A 17,500-nucleotide genomic window follows, 5' to 3' on the forward strand; every position below is an offset into this window, starting at 1 on the left:
AAATCCTCCCCAGTTTTGTCAATCCTTGTCCCTTGTTAGCTTTCCTGTGTTTTGTTTGAGTTCTTCTATAGTTTTGAGCCGTTATTTTGTTATTTCAGTTAATTCTATGACCATTTGATCAATGCTGAAATTGCCTAAAATTGCGTGACCTAGCCCCTTTAATTAAAGGGTGAAAAATCCTAATGTAAGGTGGTCAAAACCAGTTTCAACGCTTTCAAGAGACCTTGTTATTAAAAGGATTGACACTATAACACTCTATCACATAACACCAATGTTATGGTACCTTGTGGAACATCAATTACTGCTGACCAAGATGTAGTCATTTTTGTGACGTAACAAGTTACCATGGTAACAGGAAAGCCTTGCAAAAACACCCCATATTTTGGCTTTAGTTGCTCATATCTGAAAAATGAACTCGGTGACCCCAATTTTTTACTGCACAAAAGTGATCAGCAGGCTAAGATGAAACTCTCTGCAATGTTTAAAAAAATTCTGTAGAGCAGATTCAGAGCTACCTGTGATATTGCCATCTGATGGTGGTGGACTACAGATTTGTATGTACAACCAAATGATGCCTTACAGACCACCTCTATTTATTGGCAGTTGGAGAGATGCAACTGTTGGAGGAGGTACAAAGGCCAGTAAAAGAAAAAAAGGACCCAGTCAAAGAAGGGAAAAGGGTTGCTGCTGGGAAGAAACAACCCGTTCAATGGAGTCCCTATTCACGGTGCCGTTTTACTTCGACATATTGAACTGGATTAAATGCATGAAATTGAAGAACTTTAATAAGGGTGCTATCAAGAGATGAGATATTGAAGGAGAAGATGAAAAGGGGCTATTATGTGATCAATGTGAATGATAAGGTTGGTGCAGGCATACATTGGGTCGCAATGAATATGAAAGATAATTTGAAAGAGTACTTTTTGTACTGCTAGCCGCTTAAATCACCAAGGTTTCAAACACAAATGTACATGTTTATGTGACTATTTTGGTCGTCCGATGTACAGGCCAGTGCTAGAGGAAGGGGAAGGTTCGAAAGCCGTTGGTGTCTCTCAAATTCCTCGACTAGTAGCAGGAAGCACATGTAAATGATCTAATTAATTACTATTACGTCATGATAATAGAATAAAAAGAACGTTACTTGCTAATTTTGTGTCGTAGCGAAACACTGTGATAGCTTTGGTTTTAACTGTCCTGAGGAAATCATTATGCTATCTAACAGATTTAATATCAATTATGTTTGTCACAGCTCACAGTTCCAAGACTTGATGAGTGTATTATGTGGTTACTATTGTCTGTACTTGATCAATGAGAGCAACAAGAATAAATCATTTTACGACATTATCAAGGTTTTCTCGCATAATGATATATTGTTCAATGACAGATTCAAAATGAGATATTTTAAGTAATCTTTTAGTATGTGGGTTGGTAAAATAGTGATAATCATTTGAACAGCAAATTTGGTGAACAAGGACCCCCAGCAACGCCAGGTTTGCCTGGAGTGAAAGGAAACTGAGGTGATCAAGGTGATACTGGGGCCGGTTGCTCGAAGCCTGGTTGGCGCTATCCGTTGGTTAAGAGGTATCAAAACCTATAGGTTTCCATGGTATTAATTTAAATGCTGGTTAACTCTAACCATGCTTCGAGCAACCCAGGCCTGGACTACAAGGACCACAAGGGGTTCAGGGAATAAGAGGTGATAAGGCGATAAGGGAGACCAAGGTGTAAAAGGTGACGTTGGACCACAAGGGGTGAAAGGTGGTAAAGGAGATATTGGACTACAATGTTTACAAGTGGACCACAAGAGGAAATATTGGGCATCAAGGAGTGAAAGGCAATACTGTTGCTACTGAACCACAGGGAAATAGTGGAGCACAACGAGTGAAAGGAGATACTGGTTCACAAGGGTCAAAAGCAGATGTTGGACCTCAGGGTATGAAAGGACCGAGAGGATGGAAAGATGCACAAGTGTAAAACGTGTAATGCAAGGTGAGAAAAATATTGTGAGGGCCACGATTTTAAGCCTCTTAACAAATATTTATGCGTATTGTATATACTGCCTGGTGACCTGATTGAATGGTTGACTGACTGGCTGACTGACTGACTGATTGATTAACTTCCTGACTGACTGATTGACTGACCTGTTGACTGACTAGTTGACAGAGTGGTTGACTAACTTGCTGACTGACTGGCTGACTGACGGCCTTAAATGACTCAACCGGCTCAATTGACCATTAAAATTGCCTCAAATCACTTATCAGTTCCAATGACCCATTTGCATTTTAAAATGTTCAGAGCCAAGTTTCTGCACTATATCCTTGAGTTAAGTTTTTTCTAAGACACGCACAAAGGAAAAATAGAGAAAGATACGCACTAAGGTTGACTCAGAGGCTTTGTATGGGACCGGACTCGACCTCGGCCTTTCTCTCAGTGGCTGGGATATTATTAGTAGGAGTCAACGCGAAGTTCACACCTTTCTTCAAAAGGGACCCCTCGGCTTCGCTAAGGGACCTGGATGACAAGTTAATAACCCAGTTAGGTTTATCAACAAGGCTTGATTCAGCTTGAGGAACAGAAGCCTGGAGTTCTCGAAACTTGTGCTCTTCACGTTCTTGGTCTAGCGTCCTTCAGGAGGCTAGACCACCGAAGCCAAACATAACAAAGGAACAACAAGCCGTCCTAAATGGTCTGAAAGAGCCATGGTTCTCCCGTCGGACAAGGCCCGTGCCAGCGTAGTCCTGGATACTGAGACATACCACGCGAAGATGTCAGAGCTAATCGAGAGCGGGCCATACCTATCAGAGACGTTACTCAACCTGAAGCGAAATGACACATGTCATGTTTTTTGGCTATGCCATTCTAATGAGCCCCAACAGAGCCGAAACAGCGGTCCATGGCTGCCAACTGACCGGGTAAAATGGTTGCGCACATGCGTGATGTATTGCCCACACCGGGTTGCAATCTCGACCCCCGAGCTCTTCTCTTTTGGGCATGACAGAGGGAGAGAAGAAAAGTGTCTTCGAATTGAATTTTGGTGAAGAATTGGTGACTGATTGGTGCATTAATGTTATGACGAGGAGTTAGCAGGGCCGTAAGGTTCAAATAGCCAGTGGTTGGCTGTTAGAACCCTACGGCCCATGTTCTCCTGGATAGAATTTCAGAGCCTCGGGTGACGAGAATGCACCTAGTTAGTGATGTGGTAGTCTAGTGGTTAAGTGAACGGGTTAATAATCACACGTTCCCAGGTTCGAGTCCTGCGCGTCCAGACATTGGGGTTCGGCTTTTAAAAGAAATATGTTCATTTCCCATGATCCCTATGAAGCTTTCATTGTCCAAAATGAACGATAATACTTTACTTGGAAGAAATTGACAATTAAACACCATAACACCAACCACGAGGATGTCATTTTTTCTTCCAAAAGTGCCGCTGTAAACATGTATTAACACCCGCTAAGGAGCAAGCTTACACAGTGAAAACTGTCGGTTACCAAACTTCAAGAGAAAGCTAACCATTTTAAAATCAAGCTTCAGACTTGCCATTATTCAGCAATGATTATATATACGTGCTCTGCTTGGTTCACTCAATCTCGGTTATCAGCTCCTATACCTTAGTTTGACCTGATATGGTAAATGATTGCGCATAGCGTTGCTAAACTAAACATTTTTACGCCAGAAAGCGAAATTTCTCCTGGTATAAAGCAAAGGAGGGCCATTATGAAAACTACTGGGTGACCAGTAATCAATGTCTTTACCCTCGTTAAATAAAGTTATTTATTTATTTATTTATTTATTTATTTATTTATTTATTTTTAAAAAAATGTTTTTGTGGAAAGTTTGGATCAATTTCGCAGCTTAGAAGTACGCGAAAACGTAAGAAATGTTTTCGTGATGAGCCTGCGTCTGTCTGACCCCTCGGTATTACACAACATCGCATCCGCAATTGCATTTTCGATTCCGCTAGGATTTTCTCCCTTTTTGCGCTTTTTCGTACTTTCAAGCTTTTGGAGTTTAAAGAATTTAATAAAACAATTATTCCATTCGCGCTTTGTTGGATATGAAACTAATTATAGGCAACTCGGCGCTGCGCCGCTTGTTGGCTATTTACCATCTCATATCCAACGCGCGCTCATGGAATAATTGTTAAATATATACTAATTAGTTTTGGTAAATAATCAGCACATTTTCTAGTCAGTTGATCTTTAGTGGTTAAGTGGATAAAAACAGTTCTTTCAAAGTGGGTGCTCCGGGTTCAAATACTGTCCAGGGGCTGCTTTTACTTTATTCTTTTTATTTGCTACCACAAGTCCTGGGACGGAGTAATCTAAGTGGAGGATTATACTTCATTTGGAGCAAACTGACAATGAAGGATAACCCTTCATTTGAGGAAGAGATCGTGTTGGCTGAACGGCGCTGTCACAACGTTTTGTGTTCCCCCGTGTTACCTGCTCCCTGCTCCTGGGCACTAGTGCTACGTGTTCCCTTCACAATGGCCGACTTCAGGATACAACAAAACAAAAAGAAATATGAAATTAAAGGAAAGTAATCACGCCATAACGATAAATATCAGAAATAGCAGAATATGAATACAGAAAGTATCCTAAACATCCGTAAAAGCTAACCTTTTGGCCTAAAAACGTTTTTTTAGGCCTACTTAGGCCTAAGGTTAGCTTTTATGCATGTTTAGGGTACTTTCTGTACTGGTAAAACAATGACCTGTGACATGACATGTTCTATGGGTAGGGAAGTGGGAACACACAGTACTAGTGCCAATTGTTCGAGGGAACACAAAACGCTGTGACAGCCCATTTGAACGGTTCCTGTTTGAATTTCACGAATGTTTATTTTTGCTCGGCCAGTTTTAAGTATATATGCGGTTTTATTAACGGGGATTTATTAAGAAAGATTGGTTCTCAAGGATGAGTTTGTAGTGCTTTTAATGGCTGGCCTTTAATGATTGCCGATGTGTTCTGGCGTGGTTCTTCAATCCTCCCGACGATGAAGAAATCTTTCGGCTGGTACTTAAACACGGAATGCCTAAATGCTGGAACGGTGGAAAGGCAGAACGGCGGAATGCTTAAACACGGAACGGTGGAATACTTAAACACGGAACGCCGGAATACTTAAAGACGGAACGCCGGTATACTTAAACACGGGACAGTGTGTAATTTTGACAATTGCAACGCTATAGTTTTTCCACCCACAAGTGAGTTTGCTGCAAAAACGAAAGTACAAAACAATGGTGAAATATGAACCCTTTCATTGTTCACAAATTAAGTAAGTTAGGATGCTCTTGGGTGCTCTTGTGTTAAACAACGACAAAGTTGCATTCAAAAGTGAAAAAATAGTACATTTCTTAAAAGTCCTTGAAAAGAAAAGTACATTTTTAGTATGTGAACTCAACAATGCAGTAAAATTACAATTTAGCTGTAACCCACATATAAGAACCTGCTAAATCTTGCTTGGCTAAACAGTTGTTATAATTATTGCTGGCAACGGGAACGAAGGAAGTTGCAATGGAAGAGCTAAAGATGCCTCGTTTTCTCAACCTATGAGCATCTGCGTTGAGCTAGACAAGAACATATTTGTAACTGACGCGCAAACGGGCTGTGTCAAATTAATTACCAGGCGCTGCGGAATTCCTAAAACATTTAGGGATGCTGTACAGGGCATTCTCTGTTCACCAGAAACATCAGGCGGTGCAAAAGTCGCCTTTGGACGAAGCTATAGAGCTCTTAAAAGCCGTGGATGCCTACTTAATTAAAGAGATCAACAGATGAAGTGATGTCCCTCTTTGACAGACCACCCAAACCTATGGGAGCGAAGGGGACTATTTCAAGTCAAACACAGTCATCAGTTAGTATGATACTAAAAGGACTTCAAGATCTCAAAGAGTTGTTGAAAGAGCTGAACACGAGTTACGAAGTAGATCTTCACAGCTGCCTCACTGTCCAAGTGGAAAACCTCCGCGCAATGGGCATTTTAAGAACCAGTTTCCTACATCCTTACAGTATGCTCGCAATCTGGCGAATACTGTCTACGAGAGCATCAAGAGAGTTGTACGATGGGCGGCTTTTTACTACACCCACGAGAAGTCGTACTACCCTCTTATTCCTCAAATTTTACCACTGAATGCTCTCTCAAGAATGAGGCACCTTAAGCCCATGAGAAAGCTTAACAACAGCGAGCAAGTATTGATGAGGGAGCGGGCTGCAAACTATTGCAAAGCCGCCAGACAACGCACTGTGCGTAAAGAAACGACGATGTTTAAAGCAGGCACACTGCCATTAAACATGTATGCCACTTCTGTTCCAGAACATGAGAAAGTGACGTTCCCGCAGACCAGACCGGAAGCTTCTGCTGTGGAGAAGGAACCTGAAGAGGTTCGGTCAGAATTGTTAGCAGAGGGTAGTAGTGATACGGAGGATTCTGAACAAGAATCAGAATATGACACGGAGTCTGAAAGTGAAGAACAGGTGGTAAACTTAGAGGACAACGAGGATGAAATGACTTTTCTTCGTGCAGTTACCACTCGTAGCGGAAGAACTTTCAAAGTCACGTCAAAGTTGTTGTAAGTTTCCCTTAGACCTATCGAATAAGTGAATAAGACAGGGGAAGGTCAAAGGACATTGAATATTATCCGTCAGTACTAGTTTTCATAAGGTTACCTAACTTCTGTTCCTTGTCTGTTTGAGAGGCTCAAAAAGCAGAACATCGAGTCTAGTATTAAAATGATAACAGAAAACATTCTGAAAAATTTCAAGCATGCGCTGTCCTTTTACTTCGTAAATTTCCGTGAAACTTGAACATGTAATTTTCATCACCGTGATACGTTATTTCTATTTTTTAATGTCCGTGAACCGTGCGTAGGACCCCCCCCCCCCACTACCCCCCCATGTTATACACATGGTAGCCTCGAATACAAGTTCGAAAGGAATAAGTTGTTGCGTCCATTGATGTATCTTTTAAAAACTATAAAGTAAATGAATCACTTCGCAGTAACGCTAACGTTTTACAGCCGTAAACAATGACTGTACAAAGGCCACACAGATCTTCAATCAGTTCCTGTGAACGGTGTATGCGGGTCACACACCTTACGCAATCGAACAAGGCGTGAGATTTCATCACTTTTAACTGACTAAGTTAAATTCCAGCACGTACACTGCATTAGGCTATTTTGTGATGTAAAAAGCCATGTGCTTTTACCATCCCCGTTGAATTCGGTTCTTGTCGTTGAGTGCGGTAACTAATGTTCCTATGGCAAGCCTAGAGAGTGCAGCACAAGAAAGCGGGGCGGTTTCCAGTTCTACTGCTTCTACATCACAGTCGACGGAGTCCAAGAAACAAGACACAAAGAAGAGACGAGTTCTGACCTTGGAAGAGAAATATAAACTGGTCACAGCAATTAAGAATGGGGAGAAACACGCTGTTGTGGCTAAACATTTTGACCCGCCTTTGCCACAGTCTACTATCTCGACCATTATGAAGAAGAAGGACGACATTGCTAGTGCCTTTGAAGGAGGATTGTACAAAGAAAAACGAAAGAAGATGAAACAGTCGACTTTTCCAGATCTGGACAAAGCACTCTCTGAATGGTTCCGCAAGGTTCGAGCCATGAATATCCCAGTTAGTGGACCACTCTTGCAAGAAAAAGCCCACTATTTTGCAGAACAGCTGGGGAATGAGAACTTCAAGTCAAGTAATGGCTTTCTAGATAAGTTCAAGGAAAGACATGGAGTTAGAGGCCAGGCTGTATGTGGTGAAGAGAAGAGCGTAGATCCTGGGAGTGAGCGTCTCCAGTATATTTGCCGCAGCTACAGCATGAAAGATCGCTTCAATGGCCGTTTTTATGCTAGAGACGTTAAAGTCGTCGAGACGCATTTAACGTCTGAGACGTTAAAGCCGTCTGGAAAACGGGACGCATAAAAGTAGACGACCTAACAGAAAAAAACATTTCTGAAAAAGACTGGGTTCTATCCTGGAGACGAGGAAACTCGGCGCCAAATAAACTTTAAGCGCGGGAGTATACGAACAAAATAAACATGGCGGAATTATAACTTCTTAAGTCCATTACTCGACGTTGCCAAGAAAGGCAAGATATGGAAATACAAACGTTCTTAAAGAAGAAAAATCAATCGAGAAAGCGGCTTTTGCAATCTCTTCTGCTCTGTTGGGCGTTCTTGTTTGAAATGTGTTTAATATCAAGAATTTCAGCTCCATTATGAAAATAAATGTCACACCCAAAGTTTACGGTAGCATGCCTTTTTTTTGGTTTTAAGTTTGTTGGAATGAACGTGAACGAGCGTCAACGACGGGCCAAAAACAGCAGCTTTGGCCAAATTATTGTCAGACTAAACAGCCAGAAAATAGAGTTGGTAATTTTACCACGGTCAAAAGTTTTAGAAAAGGTTATCACGTGTATTCGTCCATGCATACCATCGAAAGTCTTTTTCTTGGTATCGTGTATTGTATGGAGCACCTCCCATTTGAAAATTACTTAGTTTACATGGTGTTAGTTTCAGGGAACTAGATCTAGATAGCTGGTTAAGGTTTTGAGTTTCAGCACATCTTTAAATCCCTAATCAGAATCTAGGGAACTAAAATAAATAGCCACTGTCTAAGGGCATAGCAACGTCTATGGTTCCCAAGTTTTACTTACACAAGCTGCAATCTCAGTAAACATTGTCCACTTCTCTCACTCTGTAAGAATGATCTTATCACGTACAAGCAAAGTGCGTTCCCACTTCTCTATTTTCATTTCCAAAGAATCAGACTATTCCTGTATTCACAGGAAATTAGACCAGGCCCAGGGAACAAAGCGATGTTAAGAGTGACACACCAAAGAGTATTCCTTTTTAATATCAAGCTCCAAGCTTTTTAAATTTTTGCAAGTATAGAACTAAAATATAATTCAATTTATTAGTCCTTTGGTAGTATAAGATATCAGGAAATGGTCAACAACTGTATTCACAATAAATGGATATAGAAAACTTAATGATCACAAGTGTTTTTCTTCATATCAACTTGCTGGTCACTTTACTAAGACTATGACATACAACATTTTATTGACCGAATGCAAAAATGGCCGCCAAAAAATATTATTTTGTCTTTGTGTTAATTAGCCTAACTAGCCTCGGTAACACGCGTAAAATTGAAAGAATTTGGGCTGTAAAACGAGGCTAGTTAGGCTAATTAACACAAAGACAAAAGAATAATTTGTTAGCGGCCATTTTTGCATTTTTGCATTTGTGTATACTAGAACTTCTTTATGGATGCTTGGATGCAGGAAAAGAACTCAAGGTGAAATATAAATAATATAGTGACAGATCTTGCTGATATTCAAGTGCATATTTCACTTATTCTAGAAGGTACAAAGGGATTTTAGCAAGTAAAACGCGTTTCACAACATTTTTACTTGGTTGCCATAGGCAATCCAGTTGGAAAATGCGTTTTTTTGTTAGTTTTCTTTTTTCTTTTTTTTTCCGTGTCATGAAAGGTCTTGCCTGTCACTCCCCTGCTAAGTGGTGTCTTTGTGCATAGAGTCTTCTGTACGTATTTGTTAGGTTTGAGGGGGTTGGGGTAATGCGTAGATTTCGGTGGTGCACACAGGAGAACATTCAATTATTAACCTGCAATGGCGCCGAAAGTCATTGTAACGCGAATGGCGTTTTAGTGTATCTTTAAACAAAATATACCCTTATGGAGCTCAAGAATGGAACGTCAATTGGATAAACAAGACAGGCGGTGAAAAATTAATATCTGGAATCTTAAAAGCGACGAGAGAACGAATCGAACACCTTAAGTGGATCTGCGATCTCTGTTGTCTGGCTTTTGTATAATTTTATTTGTACTCAACTCTGCACACTCCTCAGGTTAAAAAATAATTGGGAATGTGACAGCCAAGAATTTTTTGAAAGAAAGCTTGTCGTCTATTTTGTGCTTCATTATTCAAGGAAAAGGTTCTTCATGGAAACGGTTTGAGCATGAAATTTATTTTGTTACAATTTGACACGATTGAGTTTCTTCTCTTCACGCACGTAATGACTCTAATAGCAAGTATGTTGTTTTTTTTTTCAAAAAACGTTTTCGCTTGAAAAGGTGGCCTTTATAAATTCATCAAGTTTTGTAATATGCGAGCTTAACTGGATAGTTTTTATGACAATAGTAAAGCATTTTCGTGTCAAAATGAGGTTAGCGTCTTTCTTTGTATTTGCCGTCTGCCCTAACTTTGATTTCCACTCTCAAAATTACCTCCAGAACCTACTTTCTGCGTAGAATAAGCTTTTAGAATGATGTTCTTGTCCTCTATGGTGATACTTAACGATTCGGGAACATTTTGTGAAAAAGTTTTTATAATGGATCACACGCAAAATTTGACCGCCCAATTATGCATAACATCCACTTGGCCTTTTGACATCCCATTGAAAAAAACTCGTAAAATATTCGCGGACCGGTCAATTTCTCTGACACTTGAAAGGATGATTCAGTGCTAAGGAATTTAGAAAGCTTTTTCACAATAACGAAAAATTCCTGTGTTAAGCATGAGAATCGACGAAGAGGTAAATGCGACTAAATTTGTTGCGTGTGTTGCTATTTTTGGATTGTTGTGTAAATTTTGACAGAGAATATTACATTATGAAAAAATATCTACGGATAGATCGTAAAAAAATCTTCATTTTTAGCGGTTATTTGAACACAAAAGATGCAACGCTTGACGAGAAATAATATTTTTGTTAATATTTGAAAGAAGAAAAATTTCGCGGGATTCGCGATGAAAATGAGTTAAGAAATTAGCATACGTGCGTTGAAATGTGATACGCGGGGAGACAGGATTTTTTTCTCTCTGACAAATGATTTTGTCATCGTAGGGTAAAATGAAGTTTATTTGGGAAGCCAACAATATTTCTTTAACTATCTTGTTAATCCAGTTTATTGCTACGACTTGCTAGTGCGACGATTGTTTACATGAAAGTCACGCTTTTTGCGAATTTTGAGTGTCATGAAATTACATCATTTGCGTGACAATATATTCTTTACTTTGTACTCTAACCCAAAAACATTCTGATAGTAACAAACTTCATAATTATTTAACCATTTCTTCCGCTTTTGTGCTTGTCAGCATTGTGATTTGCGATAATTCGCAAGTCTGTTTTTTATCTCATATAGGTTTAGATTTTCAATTAAATGGCCGCTCAACCTCGTGGTTGTGTAAGTAGTTCACCCTGAAGTCAAAATAGATACGCTTCTCAGGAACCCGACAGATAAAATGTAAATATTCAGTTAAATATTTAAACAAAATTAGAAAACCAAAGACGGACGTTTCTTGGCTAAAAAGTACTTTGAGCTTATAAATGCTAAAATAAGCTGTAAATGTAGAAATAAACTTCATTTAACTCTACGTACAGTTGTCCTCGTCTTTTCTGTGCAATCGGAGGACAAACTGTCCATTTTAGACGGGTTTGTGGCTTACGAATTTTTGCGATGCGATGTCGGTAGTTGTTAGAGGGGAAATGACAACTTACGACATTTATAAGCTTGGTAAGTATATTTTCCCATACAAAGTCTATAAATCGTACACCGAGCTTGGGCTGCCTCTGTTTCCCGTAGTTCATTCAGTTGACAGAAGGTGATCACGTGCACCTTTATGGTTGCCTAGCACGTGATCAATTTCTTCCCTTTGACAAAACATCATGACCTTTCCGTTTATTCATAAAAGTCAGAGACTGCAGAAATTTTCGTGTTTTTAAGATCGATTGTCATTAATCTTTCGATGAGAATTCGATTCAGAGTTATGTATAAAAAGTATGTTATTTTTTTCTTCATCTGTCTTTTGGCTTGGCTTTTCTGATGGCATCAGATTAGACTAACAAAAAGAGGAATTATGAAGCGGAAACAATACCTTCAGTCCTTTCTTAGTGTTTGCAATATACGTTTGCTTAGTGCAACCGCAAGACATGCTGGAAAACGTCCGTTAGAGTCATTTGCAGTTAGTTTTTGCAGACTATTTATTTAAAGAAGAAACGAGTGAATTTTATTCAAGACCGTGTTTTGTTATCTTTAAACTGAATTTATTACCAAAGCTTAAAAAACTAAAAGACCTCGAAATGGGACAGGACATTACAAAATAATTAACGTGTGAACGTGTGAGCCAAAGGGCCTCTGCTGGCGCGACATGTGGGTGACCCCTCAAATGGTTTTAATGATCCCCCACTTTAAAAAATTAACTGGAACGCTGCAGTTCAATACCACCCAATTCAGTGCCTTCCTTTTTTGTGTAACACGTACCACAGGCAACCCAGTGTAGGCTTTATGGAGCGTCTAGTTTTGAACAAATATATGACTAATATGTATGACTAATATGTATGACCGGCCGTTATTTCGAGCCCTGAACGCTCAATCAATCATTCAGGCGGGCATTCAGTACGAGTGAAATAAGGTTTTAACGGATGACCAGTTACTGCTCCAATAGGCCTTATCACGGTTTTGACCGTCATTTTGACGGGTAGGCAAAGCGTAAACAATAAACAATTTGTAGTGTTTATATGGGAATCCGATGTCAAATAATTTTCGTTAGGGTTTTTTTTGAAAAAAGAACATAGGTGACAACCGGTCTAGCGAATAAAAGTCCCCGACGGTAATCAGTTCTGAACTCAAGGAGAAATAATTATTCTTCACAAAGCGAGCAGGTCTTGTACAGTTATCGGAATTCAACAAACTTTAACTGGTGTACAACCTGGATTGCCGGTACAGCATAAATGAACACTTAAAGTGCCCATAACCTAAAATGTTTTATTTTCCTATTTGAAAGTCCATATTAAAAAATGAACTTTGGCGAAAGAATTTTTCAATTCCAGCCAGAGGCGAATTTTCTACGATTTTTTCAATTCTACTTTTATTTGGTTCACCCCTTCCGCTGGTCAGGACCTCACGGGCTCGCTGTGACGTAGATTAAGAAATGCTTGTTGGCGTGGGTCTTATCTTTTCTTACTAATCAACGCCAAGGTATCGCTCAGCGATCGTTTTTGGTATTTTTCAGTCAACAAAAAAATCAATCATGCCTATATTTATCATCAAGGAAAGTGCCTCTGAATCTGGAAGTGAATAAACTGGCGATTTAAAAAAAGGAATTTGAGGCGAGTAGTTGCCGGTCTCGACGAGTCAGCCAGCGCTAGCACTGAAACCCAGAACTACACGGAACCCTAGGTGGAACAACCATTAGCAGACGAGGAATGGCTACAAAATTATACAGAAAAGAACAAGAGGATAAGGAAGGTCTCGCGAGGGAATTAAAGTCAACACTTATGTCTGTTCCTGTAAGCGAATCTCATCCGCCTTCAACGATCTTTTCGTTTTGCTGTCCATACAATACTGAAAGTCATACTCTTTAAAGTGAATCTAGTTTTACCGGGCTTCTTTTTACCAAGACAAAATCTGCAGCCTTTTTTCCTTCTTTTTTGAGGTATTGCGTTTTGCGAGTCGAAGGATTCCTACGTATACTTATTCTTTTTTTAGGATCAGCTGTGTTGTTACATCGAGTGGTTACGCATCTTTTAGGCATTTTCAAGGGAATTATTCATTACTATACTGTTTACATCGCTATTCCTTTTTCACTTGAAGTCACGTGTTCCTTAATCTACGTCACAGCAGTATTGTGACCGGGAAGAATCCATAGAAGACTAAGGCGAATGGTGAGCCAAAATGGCGGAAAATTTGAACGTTTTCTAATTTCATTTTCAAATCGCGTTTTGGGAAAATCGCTATTTTTTTTTCGCGAAACGTCTATGAGATATGTGTAGATTCAGATGACTAAGTGAGAAAAATTAGGTTATGGGCACTTTAAGATACTGACTGTCAGTGCTGTACTGACTGTCATGGCGGCCGGACCGACCTGGGCGAGCTCGCTACAAATTCTAATACTCTTGTTCGGAACATCGGTTTTAATCTAAGAGAGTATAGGTGGCGACGTTATAGGGTCTTACCAGGCTACAAGTGGTTCAAAGACGTTTGTAGCACCCGAATTCGTCTCAATTTCGACAAACTACAGAAGATTTAAATCTCGTGCCAAACGATTTACTTTACGGAGGGTTCTACACACGGTCAAAGGAATAAGCAGCTTCAATCTGGAAAGGGATGTGCTTCTGTGCGGGGATGTGGCCACGAATCCTGGCCCGAAAGGGAAGATGTCGATGTTGAAATACCCATGCAGTGAATGTCACAAAGCAGTCAGAAACAACCAGGACGCCATCTTGTGTGTTACATGTGGAAACTGGTCACACGCTAAATGCCTCAATATGTCTCGGACTATTTTCCAGTACTACTTAAATCTGCCTGATATTGAATGGACTTGTCCAGCCTGTACTCTACCGCCACTGACGGACTCCTTCTTCGAAGAAGTTTCTGAAGGTGATACACTAAATTCAGCCGAGGATTATCAAGGGAAAACAGCTCAAAACACGGCCCTCGAGCAGTCTCTTCACAGAGACGTCATAGAAATTACTACTGATAATGATCACTTAGAAAACTCTTCAGGAAACATCACAATAACCTGTACATTAACAGCATTCAAAATAAATTTGAAGAACTGACCGAAGTAATCAAGAAAATCAACGCCCACATAATATTCATAAGTGAGACCAAGATCGACGCGAGCTCTTCCGAAATGACAGGAAGAAGGGCGGTGGTGGAATTATGGCTTTAATATCTCAATCGCTAGTTAGGACAGAGCTGAAACCTGACAAGACCTTTAAGACACTGGAGATAATTGCCTTCGAAGTCGAAACAGATATGGACAACATGGTAATTGTTGGTATTTATCGTCCCCCGAGAGCTCTGTGTGGTGAATATCGAACATTGCTGGAAAGCGAACTCAGCTATGTCTGTAATTGGGCAAGCTTGAACAAGCCGTTACGTGAGTCGTGGCTGTCCTCAGGGTTCCGCGCTTGGCCCGTTGTTATGGAATGTTTTCCACAATGACCTATCCTACTGCCTAACAGCGAACTTGTCTATGTATGCGGACGACCATCAAATTTACCACGTAGGAGCAGACCAGGCAGCTGTGACTTTCCAGTTAAAGGATAGTGCCAACTTGGCTACAACGTGGTATGATTCTAACTTATTGGCGGGAAACCTCAAAAAGTACCAAGTTTTGAACTTGGGCTTCACTCAAAATGACAGTAATATTTGCGTGAACGATGCCGAAATCTTAACTAAAGATAACATCACACTTCTAGGAGTAGTGTTAGATTCTTAGCTAAATTTCTCTGAGCATATTATCTCTATCTGCAAAAAAGCCAGCCAGAGAATTGGTGTTCTAATGAGACTACGCAATTTAATTCCTATGAAATCTAAGTTAATATTATTCAAAAGCGCGATATTACCATTTCTCACGTACTGTCACCTTGTGTGGCATTTCTGCAAAGCGAGCGACACTCAGAAGCTTGAAAGATTACCAGAAAGAGGACTTAGGGTGGTTTTCAAGGACAATAATTCTAGTTATGAACAGTTATCAGAGAAGGCAGATCTGCCTACTCTACTAAACAGACGCTTACAGGATCTGTGCATCCTTATGTATAAAGTAAAGCATAAACTGTGCCCTGCTTATATAAATACATCTTTAAAGAACCAAATAGTAATTACAATGTGAGGCAAGCAGATTTCTCTATACCCAGGTATGAGACAGTCACCTACGGCAAGCACTCTATTAGATATCTTGGGCCTAGGCTATGGATAAAACTACCCAATAGTACCAGGGACGTTACAACCCTAATGTCGTTCGAAGGCAAGATACGCCAACTTAATATAAGTGAACTTTTTAGATGATGGCTGCGCAGGCTGTAGCCTCTGTTCATTTTGATTTCTGTATATTTGTTCTATTAATCCTGAAACTAGATAACTGTTGATATTTTACCTATTATTGTATATAGTTTTTAGCTTGTAAATTTTTCCCTTATTGGTAAGGGATTTCTTTTCCCTGGCTAAATGGCTTTTGACACTCTTAATAAAGTTTCTACTACTACTACTACTACTACTACTACTACTACTACTACTACTACTACTACTACTACTACTACTACTAATACATATATCTAATGTTGTCAGTTCTTTTCATCCGCATTTTTAATTCTGTATATGAAACACTTTTTTCAAGAAGAAAGCTTAGTGATAAACCAAAGCCATGGAGAATTATGTGTATACTAAAACTTTTCTATGGATGCTGGGATGCAGGAAAAGAACTCAAGGTGTAATAGAAAGAATACTGCCGAAACTACTTCCTAAACTAGATAGTAAACAATTTGCAGCCGCCGGGCGATCTACAGATCAAGCCCTAGTTTTTCTGCTCCACCTAGCCCTTGAAGCACTAGAAAGAGGCAATTGTACTATCCGGTTCTTTTTTGCCTACTTCAGAAAGGGTTTTGACTTGATTGACCACAAGATACTATTATCAAAGTTACCTCGTTTCGACCTGCACCCTAGTTTAATAAGGTGGGTCGCTGCTTTCCTACTAGATAGATCACAGTTTGTCCAAATTAGCTCGTTTGCATCTCCGCCTAAAACTCTCAATGGGGGCATCTCTCAAGGCACAAAACTAGCTCCCATGCTTTTTGCAGTGATGGTGAATGAGCTTGTTAACAATTGGAGCCTGAGAGCAAAGTTTGTTGACGATCTTACAATAATGGGAGTAATACCCAGGAATTCACAATCAATAATGCGCCACATCGTCTCGGATGTTCAAGAATTTGCTAGTAACAACAACATGCAGCTTAATCCAGTAAAATGTAAAGAGATGCGTGTTAACTTTCTTCAATATAATAGCTGTGAGCTCCAACCCATTGTCACCGGTGGCACCTATATCGAGGAAGAGACATCATTTAAGCTACTCGGTGTGTATATCTCTAAATGACTTCTAATGGGCTGCTCACTGCGAGTACGTAGTGAAGAAAGCTAACAGACGCCTCTACGCAATCAGGCAACTTAAGAAACGTGGTGTTCAACAAGGAGACCTTGTTAGCATCTATTGCTCTCTCGTGCGCTCTATTTTGGAGTACGCCTGTGTCGTTTTCGCAAACCTTCCCAAATATTTGTCACAAGATCTGGAGAGGATTCAGAGGCGCGCTTTAGCGATTATATTCCCCCTTATTTCTTATGTGAACGCGTTAACCAGGGCTGGTATTCCTACCCTTCAGGAGTGTAGAACAACAGCATGCACAAAGTTTGTACTGAAAATCTCCCCGGAAATCCGCTTCATCCGCTTATACATAAACGCATAATTAGCCAGTCCTCTCATTACAATCTAAGACCTAAACCTAATGCCACTTTGGTAACGAAAACTAACCGTTTCGGTAATTTCGTTAGTGTGAAATATGCGACTGCTGCGTCAACGTAATAACGTCAACGTAATAAATCCAATTATATCAATTGTATTCGTTCTTGCTATCTATTTCTATTTCTATTTTCATAATTGTACTATGTATTGCTCTGACAAACACTGTAATTCAGTCCTTGG

At 39.9% G+C, this 17,500-nt stretch overlaps 1 pseudogene; it reads left to right on the forward strand.

Moving 5' to 3' along the window:
* The window catches only part of LOC137992928 (uncharacterized), a 3,924-nt pseudogene extending 2,722 nt beyond the window's left edge, over window positions 1-1,202 (forward strand).
* Window positions 1,203-17,500: the final 16,298 nt, after the last annotated feature.

This window comes from Montipora foliosa, chromosome 2, assembly GCF_036669935.1.
Source record: "Montipora foliosa isolate CH-2021 chromosome 2, ASM3666993v2, whole genome shotgun sequence".
NCBI classification, from domain to species: Eukaryota; Metazoa; Cnidaria; class Anthozoa; order Scleractinia; family Acroporidae; genus Montipora; species Montipora foliosa.